Source organism: Papaver somniferum, chromosome 11 (assembly GCF_003573695.1).
Source record: "Papaver somniferum cultivar HN1 chromosome 11, ASM357369v1, whole genome shotgun sequence".
Classification (NCBI taxonomy): Eukaryota; Viridiplantae; Streptophyta; class Magnoliopsida; order Ranunculales; family Papaveraceae; genus Papaver; species Papaver somniferum.
The window spans coordinates 109,500,202-109,517,087 of NC_039368.1; the positions used below are offsets into that span (position 1 = coordinate 109,500,202).

The window sequence follows — 16,886 nt, forward strand, 5'->3', positions numbered from 1 at the left end:
TTACATCCAACTGTTCAACGTAGAGATCTTAAGAAGCCACTAGACTTAACACTACTCTAATAGTAGTCATTTTCATAACTAGAGAAAATATCTCTTTGTAATCAACACCAGGTTTTTGCTGGAAACCTTTCACAACCAACCTCGCCTTGTAGCGAATATCTCCATTTGCTTCAGACTTCATCCGATAAATCCACTTATTATGCATCGCCTTCTTACCTCTTGGTAATTTTACAAACACCCAAGTGACATTCTCCTCAAGTGAATTAATCTCATCTTCCATAGAAAATTGCCACTTGCCTGAATCGTCAGCCGCTAGTTCTTCTCTAATATCTTCAGGTTCACCTCCATCCGTAAGTAATAGATAATTCAGAGCATACCTTGGGTTTGGTTTGGAGTTCTTGATGATCTTCATACTTCTTGTGGAACTATAGGAGTAACTCCCACTGCAGCAGAAGCTTCACCTTGTACTTCTCTGCCATCAGAAACACCGTGCCCTTCTTGTACCACACTTTTTCCAGAAACATCATCAATATCGATATACAACTCCTTATCGACGTTGCTTGATCCGACATCTTAAACTTGTGTTTTATTCCTGTCCTTGTACAACTCATTCTCATTAAAAGTGATGTCTCTACTTCTAATAACTTTGTGACCCTCATAGTTCCAAAGTTTATAATCGAAAGCGTCATTTCCGTAACCAAGAAATATACACTTCTTTTCTTGAGCACCTATCTTAGACCTCTCACTGGGACTAAGATGAACATAACCAAAAACTTTCAAATATGAAAGATTTACCTTTTTGACGGTCCAGACCTCCTCTGGTATCTTCATATCTAATGGAGTACTAGGTGTCCTATTGATTAGATAAGCAGCCGTATCTGTTGCATGTTCCCACAAGGTCTCGGGCAAACCAGACTGCAACCTCATGCACTTAGCACGTGCATTCAACGTCCAATTCATACGTTCTACTACTCCATTCTCCCGTGGCATACTTGGAACTGTCTTCTCCAAAAGAATTCCATTTGTAGCACATAACTGTAAGAATACTGTTTTTCATACTCACCACCGTTGTCTGATGATGTGACTCAAATGTTGTTTTGTAATAGTGGTAAAAGGGGGTTGTTTTCAGACTTGTGAAGATAGATTTTTTTTTAAAACTTAGAAATGTAGCAAAATTAAACAAAGTGATGTGAATTTTTATGGAGAAAATAGGGGTGATGATTCCACCATTCAACAATATTTATGTAATTTTATTTATTTTTTATTATGCAAATTAAATAATTCTTTTGATTCTAACTATTGCCAAAAGCAGATTCTCAAAATATCAAAGATTAATCGCAAGCATAATACATCAAGAGTATAAAACTAAGCATGTATTATCAAAGACAAAATATATTTGATTAATAAAATTCATTTATTTTCAATGCAATTAATCATATACATGTTGCAAAAATTAATCAAATAAATATTACCACATAAATATTGCGAGAAAGGCTTCCTCCGTCACCCCTGGGATTGGGTTTATCTCATCATGTTGGAAAAACACTCAAAATATTGTATTAATGCTCACAAGTGCTTAACAAGAAGAGAAAATAATGAAACAGGAAATCTGCAACAGCGGAAAAGCGTTACAGACCGACTGTTTCAATTCTCAACTGTTATGATGAAGATATTCGTACAAATCCGAAGATAAATGCTGCAGAATAATATGAATAAACTGTTAGAATGTTGATAAAAGTTGCAAACTAGGATGAAGAAACTATTATAGCGAAAATATACGTTGCAAAATAGTTGAAGAAAATGTTGCAACTTGTTGAAGAAAGCGTCGCCGTTTCTTTGTTCTTCACGGGCAGCAGCAGACCACACTTCTCTGTCAACTTTTCTCGTGATTATTTCGACCTCCTAAACTCCTCCAAAGACTCTCCTTCTCTTCTATACTTCTTAGATATGTATTTATAGTGTTTTTGAGCCTCAATCTTTGACCATAACAGCGTATAATCTTCCATTAATCCGTTATTTCTTTGCTGCCATAAAAACCGATAATTTCCATTTTTAGCTCATGCACACGTTAAATTCGGTCCATCACGATTCAAATTAGCTTCTACATGCCTCAGGACTTTTCCTACGCCTCCAAGCCTCGCTATGATCAGCAGAAACACAACAAAACTCGTGTACAGTACGTGTAACTCTGTTTCGGGTCTGTGAATCGAAACAGTAATTCTAGCCAAAATTGACCGAAACCACCACCCATTTTGTGTTCCCTATGCCATATCTCATCTCTCTACCAAATTTCAGCCATTGAATCGACCTAAAACTTGTCCAATTTCTCAATCGAAATTCAACAGAACTGTTTTCCCATTTTCCCGCCAATTTCCAGTTTTCAAACGAAGATGAAGGTGCCCCTTAACCATAGCTGGGGTGCGAATAACAATTTGGGCTGAAATAGTAATTTTTGGTGGAAATAGTAATTTTTCTGGGTTCCTCCGGGTGGGACGTTTCCGGTACATTTCTGGGGTGCCTTTAGTACTTCTCTCCGGGGTGTAAAACATCACTTATTGAGCAAATCTTTCTACACAAGGGCATTTCTCCAAAAACACATAAAACACCACAATAAGCAAAAATAGGTGCTAACAAAATACACAAAGGAGATGAAAATAGACACATAAATGCGTCTATCAAATACCCCCAAACTTATTATTTGCTAGTCCCGGGCAAATCTAATCTAGAAAATAAAATGACTACACTTAGCACGTGCAGCAAGCCGTTAAACCACTAGGTGGCCCTAGTGGCGGAGTGTTGTCTCCGGAGGGTTTACCATAGGTGTACCCACAAAACCAATACTCCAGACCCTAGCTATTTACACAGAACCTTGGAAAGCACTAAAGAATCTCCTTGGTTGGCATACTTGTTGACTACAGGAGGAAGTACCCTGACGCGAAATTCCAATTGTTGTACACGAGTTTGAACTCAAGCATACTAAAATTCATATAAAGTGACAGAGCTCTACTAAGATAGTTTCACAATGGACATCATACTCGGAGTCAACTAATCACATGAAAAGATCAAGAAGATGGAAAAAGAAAAATGTAGATGGTTGAAAAGTGAACGGTGTTTCCCATATCTGTCTGAAGGCCTCTGCCAAGATGAACCTAACCTAAATGACTGAGATACTGGTCTGACTAATATCAACACGACTGGAAAATACAAGGGAACCAGTGGTGGATAATCCTAAATCTAGGTCAACATAACTGGCATATACAAGGGTACCAGTGGTCGACTTTATTGAACACACATTTATTTAAGAACTAACAACATGATTAGATCTTGTGGATCCAAGTGCATGCTTCTTATCAGCAGATTACATGGTAATTCCCGTGGATCCTGCATTCCACGCTTGTTTAGGCGACAGAGACAGGGAGAACACACACATATTGCTATCCAAGTGTTAGTATTTATTCCAATTGGTCTATTGGTCTGGTCTAAAATAATAATAGTTATTATTTATTTTTATTTTTTGAAAAGGTACTCAGTCACTCTATTTCACCCTAGCAATGGTAACAACTTGAATCGTGTGCCCCACCGAATCACTTGAAAATGAAAAGTAAAAATAGAAAGTGAAAAGGACTCGACAAGATATGGCTAAACTATCATGTTATTTGTAACACCTGAGCTCTGTGCTTTTATGAATAGACTCTATAGATGTTTCCATCTAGTCAGATTGGTTCCTCAACTCCTAAAACCAAAATGCTTCCATACACTTAGATTTGTTAGTGCCCTCCTTAATAAGCATAAATTTTCTAGGTTCTGGAGTTTAAGCTAACAAAAAGTTTCTTCCCCACCCCCAAACTTAAATTTAACATTGTCCTCAATGTTCTAAAGATGAAATTAAAATCATGAACAAGGAGAAATTGATACCACTTGAGGGAAAGAAATAAGGAAGGATATTATCGAATCACATGAGTGCGGGAGCCTCCCATTAAATGTTAAATTTATAGTCATTAGCTAGACATCAAGTACCTCTAAAAGAATTGTCACCTTCCAAAGTCGTATACCAACAGTGGAAATAATTGTGGGTCCATAAGACCAAACAGAGCTAACACAAGTATGAGACAACTGCACTAGATTAGAAAAATGAACAGAAGGAGTACGTCCTCATCTAAGGTTTCTGTCAAGACAACTGGGTTCTCATGATTGAGCTTCATATGTGTGTCTTGATAACTAGAATCATCCGCAAAATGGGTCTCTAATACCTGGGTTACCTCCTGGACAGTATCAGGAGGATCAGGTTGTGGAGTCTGAACAGACTCTAGTAATATCTCAGACGTACAAGACTCGAGTCCCAAGTTAGGGACTCGACTTAGGGATACTTGTCGATCACAAGAATCATCACTACCCTCAGACAAGACTCTAATTATTGTTTGAATTTCCGGATCATCCCAGTCCTTAAAATACTCAAGAGATTTTTCTAGTTCGCTACCCCCAAACTTAGGGTTTTCACTACCCTCCGACAAGCCTCTAATTATTGCTTGAATTTCCGGATCATCCCAATCCTTAAAATACTCAAGAGATTTTTCTAGTTCGCTACCCCCAAACTTAGGATTCTGGCTGCCTCTACATAGACTAGTCACACTATTCCTAATTTCTAGACCATCGGGTTCTTGAAAAAGGTCAATTGTTTTCTCTAAGTTGTAATCAGGTGGTTCATCTTTAGCTTGCTTCATATCCGCTATGGTCCACTCTAAAGTTTCCTTATTTTCTTGAAGCACGGTCTCTAGCCTAATCTTCTGATCACTATCCAAATCGGAAACTATAATCCCAGGAAAAGACTCCAACATAGCATTTACTCGTTCGATGTTACTATCATTGTCGAAATCCAGGCTCAAATGGGATAGAAAACTCTCTAACGGATCTTCCGATACGATGTTTGGTAATGCCTCCTGATCTAAGGTTCCTATCATGTTCACTTCTTCAATATATGTGTTATCTATCTCAGAATGTATCTTGTTCACATTAAAAATATTCAGCTCAATAGGTCATATTACCAAAAGATAGGTTCATGATACCATTTCGACAATTTATGATTGCATTAGACGTAGCCAAAAATGGGCGACCTAAAATCACCGGTATCTGGTTCTCTGGGTCAGGGACATGTTGGGTATCTAGGATAACGAAATCCACAGGACAAATAAACTTGTCGACCTCAATAAGAACATCCTCTATCACACCACGAGGGATTTTAACAGACCTATCAGCTAACTGGAGTGTTATCTTAGTAGGTTTCAATTCTCCAAGTCCTAGCTTTAAGTACACATGGTATGGTAATAAATTCATACTTGCTCCTAAGTCAAGTAAAGCTCTTTCTACCCGGTATTTCCCTATCGTGCAAGCAATGGTAGGTGCACCTGGGTCCTTATACTTAGGAGTGGCGTTCTGAATAATCGAACTTACATGACAAGCTAGAAAGCATTTTTAGGGACACTAAGCTTTCGCTTTCGCGTACACATATCCTTGAGGAACTTGGAATAAGCCGGTAGTTGCCTAATTGCCTCTAGCAACGGAAGGTTTATAGTAACTTTCTTAAAAACCTCCATTATGTCATTGAAGTTGGATTCATTTTTCGTTGGTGCTAGAAGCCGTGGGAATGGGGCTCTGGGAACGAAACCAGGCTTAACAAAACCCTCATTGGTCTCTTTAGAGACTCTATCAGTCTCTTCATTATCTGGCTCAGCAGGGTGAACTACAGTATGTTCACTATCAGGCATGGCAACCTTGTTGTCAACTTTCTTCCCACTTCTAAGGGTTGTAATAGCATTCACATGATCAGATGATCTTCCTCTTATTTCATGAACTCCCCTAGGATTAGGTTGAGTCTGACTAGGAAACTTGCCTTTTGCTCTCAAAGTCTCGTTTATCTGGCTAACCTGGGTTTTTAACTCGGAAATGGCTTGGGAATTGGCATAACCTAAATTCTTACTCTCTTCTATTCCTTGAGTAATCACTTGGTAGTTCTTTTCCGAGTTTTTAATAAACGAGGAGAGAACTTCTTCCAAACTTGTGATCTTTTTATCTGAAGGGTTCTGAAACTGAGTTTGACCTGAAGAGTTCTTAAAACCAAATCCTGGGGAGGTTGAGAATTACTAGATTTGCCTTGATTCTGTCCTTTAGACCAAGAGAAATTCGGATGGTTCCTCCAACCAGGATTGTAGGTTTCTGAGTACGGGTCAAATTTCTGGTGGTTTTCAAATCTAGTGTTGTTATAGAGAGCATTGGCTTGCTCTTCAGTATTCTGGCCTTCCCAAAAAGGCTCCACTCTACCACAAGAATGACCTAATTCTAAGGCTTCTAACCTTTTGTCTATAGCAGCTATTTTAGCATCTGACTCATAAGATCCTTCTACCCTATTGACATTTCCTCTACTTAGAAGAATTTTTTTCTGGGGTTCCATACTATGTTCCCATTGTTGGATCTTATCGGCGATTTCATTCAAAAATGTCATCGCTTTATCAACAGTTTATTCTCAAACCCACATGTGCATAAGGATTCAACCATGGTTATTGTTGAATAATCTAAACCCTCGTAGAGGATCTGAACTAACCTAACTTTCTCTAAACCATGATGAGGACACTGAGATATTAAGTCATTGAACCTTTCTAAATACCTATATAAGGATTCTCCCTCTTGTTGGGCAAAAGTACATATTTGTGTCCTAACAGACGATGTTTTGTGCATTGGGAAAAACTTCTGTATAAAGGCAGAAGTAAGTTGGTCATAGGTTTCAATTGACTCAGAAGCCAAACTATATAGCCACGATTTGGATTTGTCTTTTAAGGAAAAGGGAAATAACCTTAGTTTCAGAGCATCATCATCTAGGTTTTTAATTCGTAGAGTACTACAAATTTCCTCAAATTCCCTAATATGAAAATAGGGGTTTTCATTTTCTTTTCCTAAAAAGAATGGGAGCATCTGCAAGGTCCCAGGTTTCAGTTCATAAGTTACCTCAGTTTCAGCTAACTTGATACAAGATGGACGAGAGGTCCTAGTTGGGTTTAACAAAGCTTTCAAAGTTGCCATCGTTGGCACAACTGGAGTACTAGGGGTACTCCTCTCACTCAGAGATAAATTCTCAAAACTGAAGTTTCCAAAAACAGGGCTCTCAAAAGAACAATCTTCGAGCTCCCTGCTTATATCAGAAGAACTACTAGGTTTTTCGCTAATCAATCGACCTAGAGTATCTCTTTTCCAAGCCCTATTAACAAAATCTTGCATACACTAAAAATATCAAAAATAAATAAAAATCCTAACAAGAAGGTTCTAGCAATCACACAGCAGGCTGACTCGACTTCACCACAGCAAACCTAGAGATTTCTAGCAAACAACAAGCATGATGGCTCACTTAGATTGTTTCTAGACTAGCTTCTATCTCTCGAAGGGGAATTCGTTATAGTTTAAGCAAACCCCTCTGGAATCAATCAGAGTCAAAGTAAGTTGAATCGAGGCGAGGGAAGCTTAGTGGAGCTTTGATACCCAAGGCCTCACCGCATCACAAGGCGGCGCAGTCAGGCATTCAACTCACAGAAACCATCATGAACTTCGAAGTATGCTAAAAAAAATAACCAATATCCTTCGAAAAATTTTCCTAACAAGCTCGATACCCTATAGGTCTCTTTCTAATCAGATTTTAAAGCTTGGGTTCGCGTTAGGTTTTGTTCTCCTAAGGCGGGCAAGAAGGGAGCGGTGATGAAATCCAAACCCTTATCTTGTTTAGACCAGGCCTTGCCCTTTACTAGGAAAATAAATACAGTCCAATTAGTCCTCAAACAATTATCACCTTAAGGAGTACAGTAACTCGCTAACAGGGGATTCGCGAGTGTTTCGAATGGACTTACCTTCCGTACTAGACGGGGGATGAACCGTTGTCGTCGACTCGGACCACGACTCCTATGCCGTGTGCGAACCCGAGGGGCCGAGGTGATATTGTAATCACCGTCCTTCTCTGCACATAATTTAATATATATTTTTAAGACCCTTCCATAGGGTTAAAATAATAACGTCAAAGTGTCCAATTTAAAGTTCAAATCCTCACGCAACACTCTAAAAAATAAATAAAAAAAATATCTAAAAAAAAATTTATTAAAAATTAAATCCTAAAACTGTCTTCCTTTCTTCTCTTTTCGCTTTTCGCTTTAAGCTTTTCCTCTCCAAGTCCTTAGTTTTCACTTCGAACCTGCAAAATAAAGACAAAAAGAAACGTAAAAAGGAACAAACAATTTAAAAAAAATATTAAACCAAAAAAAAAAATTGTTTTCAGACTTGTGAAGATAGATTTTTTTTTAAAACTTAGAAATGTAGCAAAATTAAACAAAGTGATGTGAATTTTTATGGAGAAAATAGGGGTGATGATTCCACCATTCAACAATATTTATGTAATTTTATTTATTTTTTATTATGCAAATTAAATAATTCTTTTGATTCTAACTATTGCCAAAAGCAGATTCTCAAAATATCAAAGATTAATCGCAAGCATAATACATCAAGAGTATAAAACTAAGCATGTATTATCAAAGACAAAATATATTTGATTAATAAAATTCATTTATTTTCAATGCAATTAATCATATACATATTGCAAAAATTAATCAAATAAATATTACCACATAAATATTGCGAGAAAGGCTTCCTCCGTCACCCCTGGGATTGGGTTTATCTCATCATGTTGGAAAAACACTCAAAATATTGTATTAATGAGCGCTTAACAAGAAGAGAAAATAATGAAACAGGAAATCTGCAACAGCGGAAAAGCGTTACAGACCGACTGTTTCAATTCTCAACTGTTATGATGAAGATATTCGTACAAATCCGAAGATAAATGTTGCAGAATAATATGAAGAAACTGTTACAATGTTGATAAAAGTTGCAAACTAGGATGAAGAAACTATTACAGCGAAAATATACGTTGCAAAATAGTTGAAGAAAATGTTGCAACTTGTTGGAGAAAGCGTCGCCGTTTCTTTGTTCTTCACGGGCAGCAGCAGACCACACTTCTCTGTCAACTTTTCTCGTGATTATTTCGACCTCCTAAACTCCTCCAAAGACTCTCCTTCTCTTCTATACTTCTTAGATATGTATTTATAGTGTTTTTGAGCCTCAATCTTCGACCATAACAGCGTATAATCTTCCATTAATCCGTTATTTCTTTGCTGCCATAAAAACCGATAATTTCCATTTTTAGCTCATGCACACGTTAAATTCGGTCCATCACGATTCAAATTAGCTTCTACATGCCTCAGGACTTTTCCTACGCCTCAAAGCCTCGCTATGATCAGCAGAAACACAACAAAACTCGTGTACAGTACGTGTAACTCTGTTTCGGGTCTGTGAATCGAAACAGTAATTCTAGCCAAAATTGACCGAAACCACCACCCATTTTGTGTTCCCTATGCCATATCTCATCTCTCTACCAAATTTCAGCCATTGAATCGACCTAAAACTTGTCCAATTTCTCAATCGAAATTCAACAGAACTGTTTTCCCATTTTCCCGCCAATTTCCAGTTTTCAAACGAAGATGAAGGTGCCCCTTAACCATAGATGGGGTGCGAATAACAATTTGGGCTGAAATAGTAATTTTTGGTGGAAATAGTAATTTTTCTGGGTTCCTCCGGGATATTTCTGGGACGTTTCCGGTACATTTCTGGGGTGCCTTTAGTACTTCTCTCCGGGGTGTAAAACATCACTTATTGAGCAACTCTTTCTACACAAGGGTATTTCTCCAAAAACACATAAAAACACCACAATAAGCAAAAATAGGTACTAACAAAATACACAAAGGAGATGAAAAATAGACACATAAATGCGTCTATCATCTGACCTTAGACACTTCAACTTCAGACCAATTTCCGTTTCAACCAAAGCTTTACACTTCTTAAACACTTCATACACCTCAAACTTATTCTTCACGAAGTAAATCCACACCTTCCTTGAGTGATCATCAATAAAGGTGACATAATATTGGAACCCGCTATGAGATGCAACATCAATTGGTCCCCATACATCAATATGAACCTAATCAAGTTTCTCACTTTTCAAGGCTCTGCCGCATATGATGAAACTAACCAGTTTTTTTATTTCCAAGAACATAGTCTTCACAAAAACTCATATCAACAGACTTCACCTTAGGTAGATATCCTCCCGAGCATAGAATCTTCATGTTCTTCTCACTCATGTGCCATAATATTCTATGCCATAAGTTAGTGTCTTCACCACTACTAGCCACTGCTAAACTAGTTCCATCTGAAGTGCGTATAGAGTACCGAATCTAAATCCACGAGGTAATACCATAGATCCTTTCTTCACTTTCCAATTGTGTTTGGTAAGCGCAACTTCACAGTCATCATCACAAACTTGTCCCACATACACCAAGTTCTTCTTCAAATTTGGAACCTGTCTTACATCCTTCAATTTCCATGTCGAACCGTTGACATTCAAGATCACATCACCCAAACCAATGATGACGCATGCTTCACCGTCACCTAAGAATACTTGGCCATAATATCCTTCATTATAAGAGGTCATAATACTCTTATCACCCGTTGCATGGAAAGAAGCTCCCGATTCTATAATCCAAGACTCATCATGCTTGTCCTCAAAGAGTAGTAGAAAACCTTCCGTAATCACATTCTTGTTATCAACAAGGATCTTCACCGGTTCCGCAGCTGTAACTACATTGACCTCTTCTTGATTACCTTTGTTTCCACCAAGAACCTTTGTTTTCCGGACAATCTCGCTTGAAGTGTCCTACTTTCTTACACGCCCAACAGTCAAAAACACCTCTAGTCCGGGATTGAGATCTCCCCCTAGACTTTCCTCTAGACTTCCATCTAGATTTTTTGTTGTTGTTCCAATTTGAACTCCTGCCTCTATCTTCTTCCTGCAAACTTAAGGTCGAGCTTGAAGTACTAGAACCATAACCTTGTTCTATTCTTCTTTCCTCTTCAGCAATTAACCTTTGTTGCACATCATCAAGCTTCAACTTCTCGCTCCCTGCAGAATTACTAATAGTTGTTCTTGCGGTTTCCCAACTTCGGTATGACGAAAACAACCTTAAAGCTTAAACTTCATCACCAAAAGTAATACTAACTTTTGAAAGCTGAGAAATAATTGATTTAAACTTCCCAAGATGTGCTGAAATCGCTTCACCTTCTTGCATCTTCAGATTAAATAATTGTTCACACAACATAATCTTCCCCGAGGCTGATGATTTTTGATACAACTTCTCAAGTTTATCCATAAGATCCTTCGTACTAGTTTCCTATTGTACGCTATTGTAGACTTCCTCTGTTAGACATCTACGGATCACGGCTACACACTTGCGATCAAGAGTTTTTTATTCATTGTCTTTGCGTGCTCCCTTTTTCGCAACTCCACCCAATGGATCAGCAAGGTCTTTCTCATATAGATAGTTTTCCATCTGAGACTTCCAAAATGCAAAGTTGTTCCCATTAAAAACTTTAACCATACCTATCGTACTTTCGTTATTATCACACATAACTCCCACTCCAATCGTACTACGAACCCTAAATCTCTAACTCGAGCTCTGATACCAGTTGTCCGGATTTTCTTATGGAATCACTGACAATCGCAAAATAACGGATCTTGAGATATTATGATGAATAATAAGTAAACCAAGCACAAGTAACTATAATAATACGAGAAAGATAAATCAACTCACAAGACACGAGATTTATAGTGGTTCAACCAATACACACAACTTGTATATATTTTCTACGTCCACTTTGAGCCGCACCAACTCAAATCCACTATGAAGAAAAACGATTAAAATGTCATGTGAATCCCAGCAAACTCTTGGTTACACCGCAACAATTACCCGATACGATAACCTTGTCTCTTGTTCCTCACCAATATGCTCTCACAACGAAACCCTAGCTTTTTACCCTAAAAGATATACAAGAAAGAACCCTCTTTTCTTTCTAAAACAATTTTCTTCACGCAATTCTACAAGGCCTAATTACCTATTTATATAGGTTACAAACTTGGCCACCAAGAATTCTAGCCGTTTTAGGAAACCCCTTTTCCAAAACAGTCATGGCTAATTTAGGAAATAATTAGTCTTCAATTAACTAATAAAATTTATGCTAGAAGGTTGATCTTGTGCCTCTTGTAGATAGAAAAACAAAAAAAGATATTTTAAAATAACTAAAATCAGGTTGGGGAGGCACATAATCAGTCGCTTGGGTAATCACACACCCCACCCCCGCCCCCAGCGTCTGATCATATGCCTCTTGGTGTGTATTTTTAGCCTATCCTATGATTGGAAACACTCTTTTACTCGGTCTCTCACTCAATTTAACAGTGATTGAGTGTTTTAACATTCATTCCATAACCATATTTCTCTTACCAGCTTTATCTAACTCCTTTTTATGCTTATCTTCATCTTCTTTTATCTTCATTTCCATTTTACTGATTACATGAGATTAACATGTATATAACATATTAAAATTATTATTGTATTTTCCAACTCCCAACATATTATTTCTTAGAAAACGATTTCGTTTTCAACCATTTTCTTATATTTTTCACTGTTGCTGATTTTTCAACTATTCGTGACTTTGTCAAAATGGAGAGAGAAAAAAAACTATATTCATTCAACCCACCATTTTAAGTGTGTCTTTTATGCCATTAAAATGGAGAGAGAAAAAAAAACTATATTCATTCAACCCACCGTTTTTGAGGCATAATGTGTTACGCATCATTTGCGGTGGTTTGCATAATGGTTATGCATTTAATTTTCGAAAATTGTGCCTGAAAGGATAAACACCTCCGAATTTTTCGTAACTCTAAATTTGATATTGTTGTTTGTACTCATTTTGCAGATCTCTTAAAAATATTTTCAACGAGATAAAATTTGTAAAATTCCAAGGCACGAAGTTTTAGATATGGTATATTCTAATTTTCTTGCCAATCATACCCCTGAACAATAGGATACATAAGTTGATGGGAATTTTCGTTTTTTAATGGTAAAAATTTCCAATCCTTTTATCAAATTGTACATTTGCGTTATGCTTCATTTTACAAAAAAATGGTCATAAAAGGGACTCCCTCCCTTCGGGCCTTCCGTTCGATCGGTCCAATTAATATATCGATCCCAAAGTATCTATAATACAAAACGACATATATTTTTGAGCATTGGACGGCCGGATAACATTTTGAGAGACAAACATGTGATCCGACCACTCCAGTCCCATCCTATCAAAAAACATCTAGCGGCTGTGGTGTTTGTAACCCCCTCTAGCCCTCTTAGTTACTTCCTCTTTAATTAAACGTTACAACCATTAAATGGTAGCATTACAAGCAAAAAAAAAATTAAAATATAAATGCTACAATAACTTTTAACCAGGGGTGTCAACGGGTCCGGGTCCTCCCGGGTATCACTAGACCCGGACCCGTACCCTACTTATAATGGTCGTGTCCGGTTCCTAACGGTTTCGGGTCCGGTTCCTAAACTTGTGGACCCAGAATCGGACCCGTTTAAATACCCGGGTACCCGTCGGTTCCGGGTACCCATTGGGTCTTAATAAAACTATTTAAAAAATCTCAAAAACTTAATATATTTCTCTTTTTGGCTTGGATTTAAATAATTTTTATAAAAATTTATTATTATTTCTTATTAATGTACTAAATAAAGATTAAATGTAAGAGAAAAAATTTAAATGAGTAAAATATCAAAGCTAAAACTAGCAAAAATACTTGTAATTTTGCTAAAAATATGAATAAAAGAATGAATAAACGGGTACCCGATACCCGCGGGTACCCAACGGGTATTACCCGTTTGGACCCGTGTAAATTCGGGTCCAATCGGGTAATTACCCGTCGGGTCCTAAGTAGCTAATGGGTCCAACTTTAGGACCCGGAACCGGACCCAAATATACCGGATCCGGTTCCGGGTCCGGGTAATGGGTACCCATTGACATCCCTACTTTTAACCATGTATTCAAAAAAAAAGGGTGCCAATCTTCAACTTCTACAATAACTTTTATCCATGTCTTTAAAAAAAAAAAACGGGTGTCAATCTTCAATAATCTGCAAAATAGAAACAATATTTTGTTTTTATAAATAATAGGAAATTTTTTTATTCTACTCATGAAAAATTTCCGTTGTACTCATTGAACAAATGGAACAATCGAGTAAGGTGAGGAAAATTATGTGGAGTGTGATACCTTGGGAGTTGTAACATGTAAAACCAAAAAAAAAATTGCAATCGAATAAGCCAACATTAATCAACCTGCAAAATAAAAACAACATTAGAGTTGCTATATGTAAAATCCAAAGAACAAAGAACTTTAGAAAAATGGAACAATCGAGTAAGGTGAGGAAAGTTACATGGAGTGCAATACCTTGGGAGGTGTAATATGTAAAGCCCTAAAAAATGGCAACCGAATAAGCCAAACTTTAATCAACCTGCAAAACAAAAGTAACATTAGAGTTGACGTATATAAACCCAAAGAACAAAGAACTTTAGAAAATATATAGTTAAAAAGGAAACGCTACAGAAATCTCTTCGGAAATAAATATATGTTCGCAGACTATTTCGAAGAAACTTTGCAGCTAGAAAGAGGAAGAATGGATGATCTTCAAAAACACATTTTAAAAACTTTTATATTTTTTCAAACCAATTTCTCATTCTAATTGATAAAGATTATTTTTTGGAATAATATAAGAATAAGAATAGTTTTTCAAAGGAAGAGAGACTGAAAAGGAAACGTTATTAAAAGATATGAATTTGTACTCATAATAAACGGGGCTAACACTTAGGACATGCACGTTAAGTAAGGATTAAATCTCACCATTTGAAATACTTACCTAATTTTATGGGGGCTTGCATGGCTAAATTTATATTTTTTGAAATACTTACCTAATCAGATAGTATATGGGCCTAGACGGCTAAGATTTAGGATTAATCTCACCATTTCAACTCGGAAAATGTTACAGATTTAAGAATTAAAGCTTACCATGCATGCCTGAAATACTTACCAAATAACAGGTAGAATTAAAGCTTACCATTCATGCCTGAAATATTTACCAAATAATAGGTAGAATTAAACCTTAAGAATTAATTATCCTCCCACCATCATGAATATCATGCAACTAAACGGCTGCTCCTAATTATTCATCTATAATAAGTAAGAAAAAAAAATGCCCAATAAATTAAAAGGTACACTTATTACAATTGTTCAATGAGCGTGTATATAAATAAAAGAATGTATTTCTTCAACCACACCCATCCACTCATTCACACATTTCTCATTCATTCACTTATTCTCAACTTTTTTTTAGTGAAATTTTTAGCTTAAGAGTATCAACATGTCAAACATGATTAGTTGCAGCCCCAAGAAAAGCGTTACCCAAAACGTGTTTGCTACCTTTTCGAGAATGCATGATTGTGATGAAAACAAACCTTCGGATCTCAAGTTTCGTGTTGCAAGAAAATGGGAAGAGATCGATTTCATAGCGACGAACTCTCTAAGTTCAATACCGGGATGGAGAAAACCAGATTTCGTCCTTCAAAGAATGATCAACGAGGAATTTTTATCAAAGACTATTATTTGAAATCTAAAAAATATTGTGAAAAATTATTAAATTATTATTTAAATGTGACCGAAGTTATAAGTGTTTGGATTAAGATTTAATGTCTACAGGTTCTCATGGGTGAATTAAGCCTCATAGTGTGTGGTAATTATTAATATCATTCTAACCAAAAAATATTTTGTCTCATGCCATGCCGTTACAGCACGGGTTATTTCTACTAATTTAAACATTAGATCATTCCCTGGGAGTATAATTGAAGCATTAGATCATTCCTTCCTTCAGTCCCCTGTGTGTAGATCAAAATGATCCAGTTGGATTAAATTGCAGCTCATCAAAGGACGACATTGAAAAACCTTTTTGTAATTTTGTGATTCATCAATGGTTTCCATTTTAAGTGTTGATGGGGAATACAATTTCATTAATTTAAGGTATATATTTTTGAGGTTTAAATTAATTTGTATGATAATATCTTTTTCAAGCGAAAAACATCAAAAACACCTGGAATAACATGAAGAGAAACAATATGATTAGTGCCAAATGAACTCACTGTGTACGCGAACTCCTTGCGAAGTTAATGAAACATCAAAAGCACCTGTAATAACCTATATCTTAATGCTGCTTGTGTAAAGAATGGGGCCATTCAAATAATGACTATGTTATGAGTACTCAGAGGAATCATAGTTTATGTACTTCACCCTGGAATGAGGAAAATATCTCTAAATTCAAAAGAGACAGACTTGTCAAGAGAAATGGAAAAAAATTATAATTGATCTTTGAAGCACTATCAAGGAATTTAGGAACAAGTTATGGAACATGAATCCACAAACAAAGTCCTCGGGTTCTTCTGACTTTTTTTCATGATCCTTGTTTATAAAGAAGGGTAAATTAACGAAGTGTCCAGCTTCAAACCATATAATTCATAAACCGGCCAGAATATTTAGGTTTTTTATAAACTGGTCTTTCTGTTAGTTTTTTCACCTGGTCCCACCAAAATGGTCCAACCAATTGACTTAGTCAATATTTTGGTTCAATATTACCATGGTGTCCTCACCCCATTATCTTACGATTCCAGACTCTCTTCTCGTTTATTCTTCTTCTTCTTGTTCCTGTCTCTCACAACTCTTCCGTCGAAACTAGGGTTAGAAATTAGGTTATCGGTGAGCAAGAAGTGATTCGCAGTAAAGACATGATTATTAGTGAAGTGGAAGATTAGTGATGTTTGGAAATTTTGAAGTTTTAGGGTTTCCTTTGATGCAGTGAAGAGGAAGTACAAATCAAGGATGAA

The 16,886-nt window shown here is 36.7% G+C and overlaps 1 pseudogene; it reads left to right on the forward strand.

Annotated features, from left to right (window-relative positions):
- Window positions 1-6,607: 6,607 nt before the first annotated feature.
- On the forward strand, window positions 6,608-6,707 carry LOC113325597 (annotated as a pseudogene).
- Window positions 6,708-16,886: the final 10,179 nt, after the last annotated feature.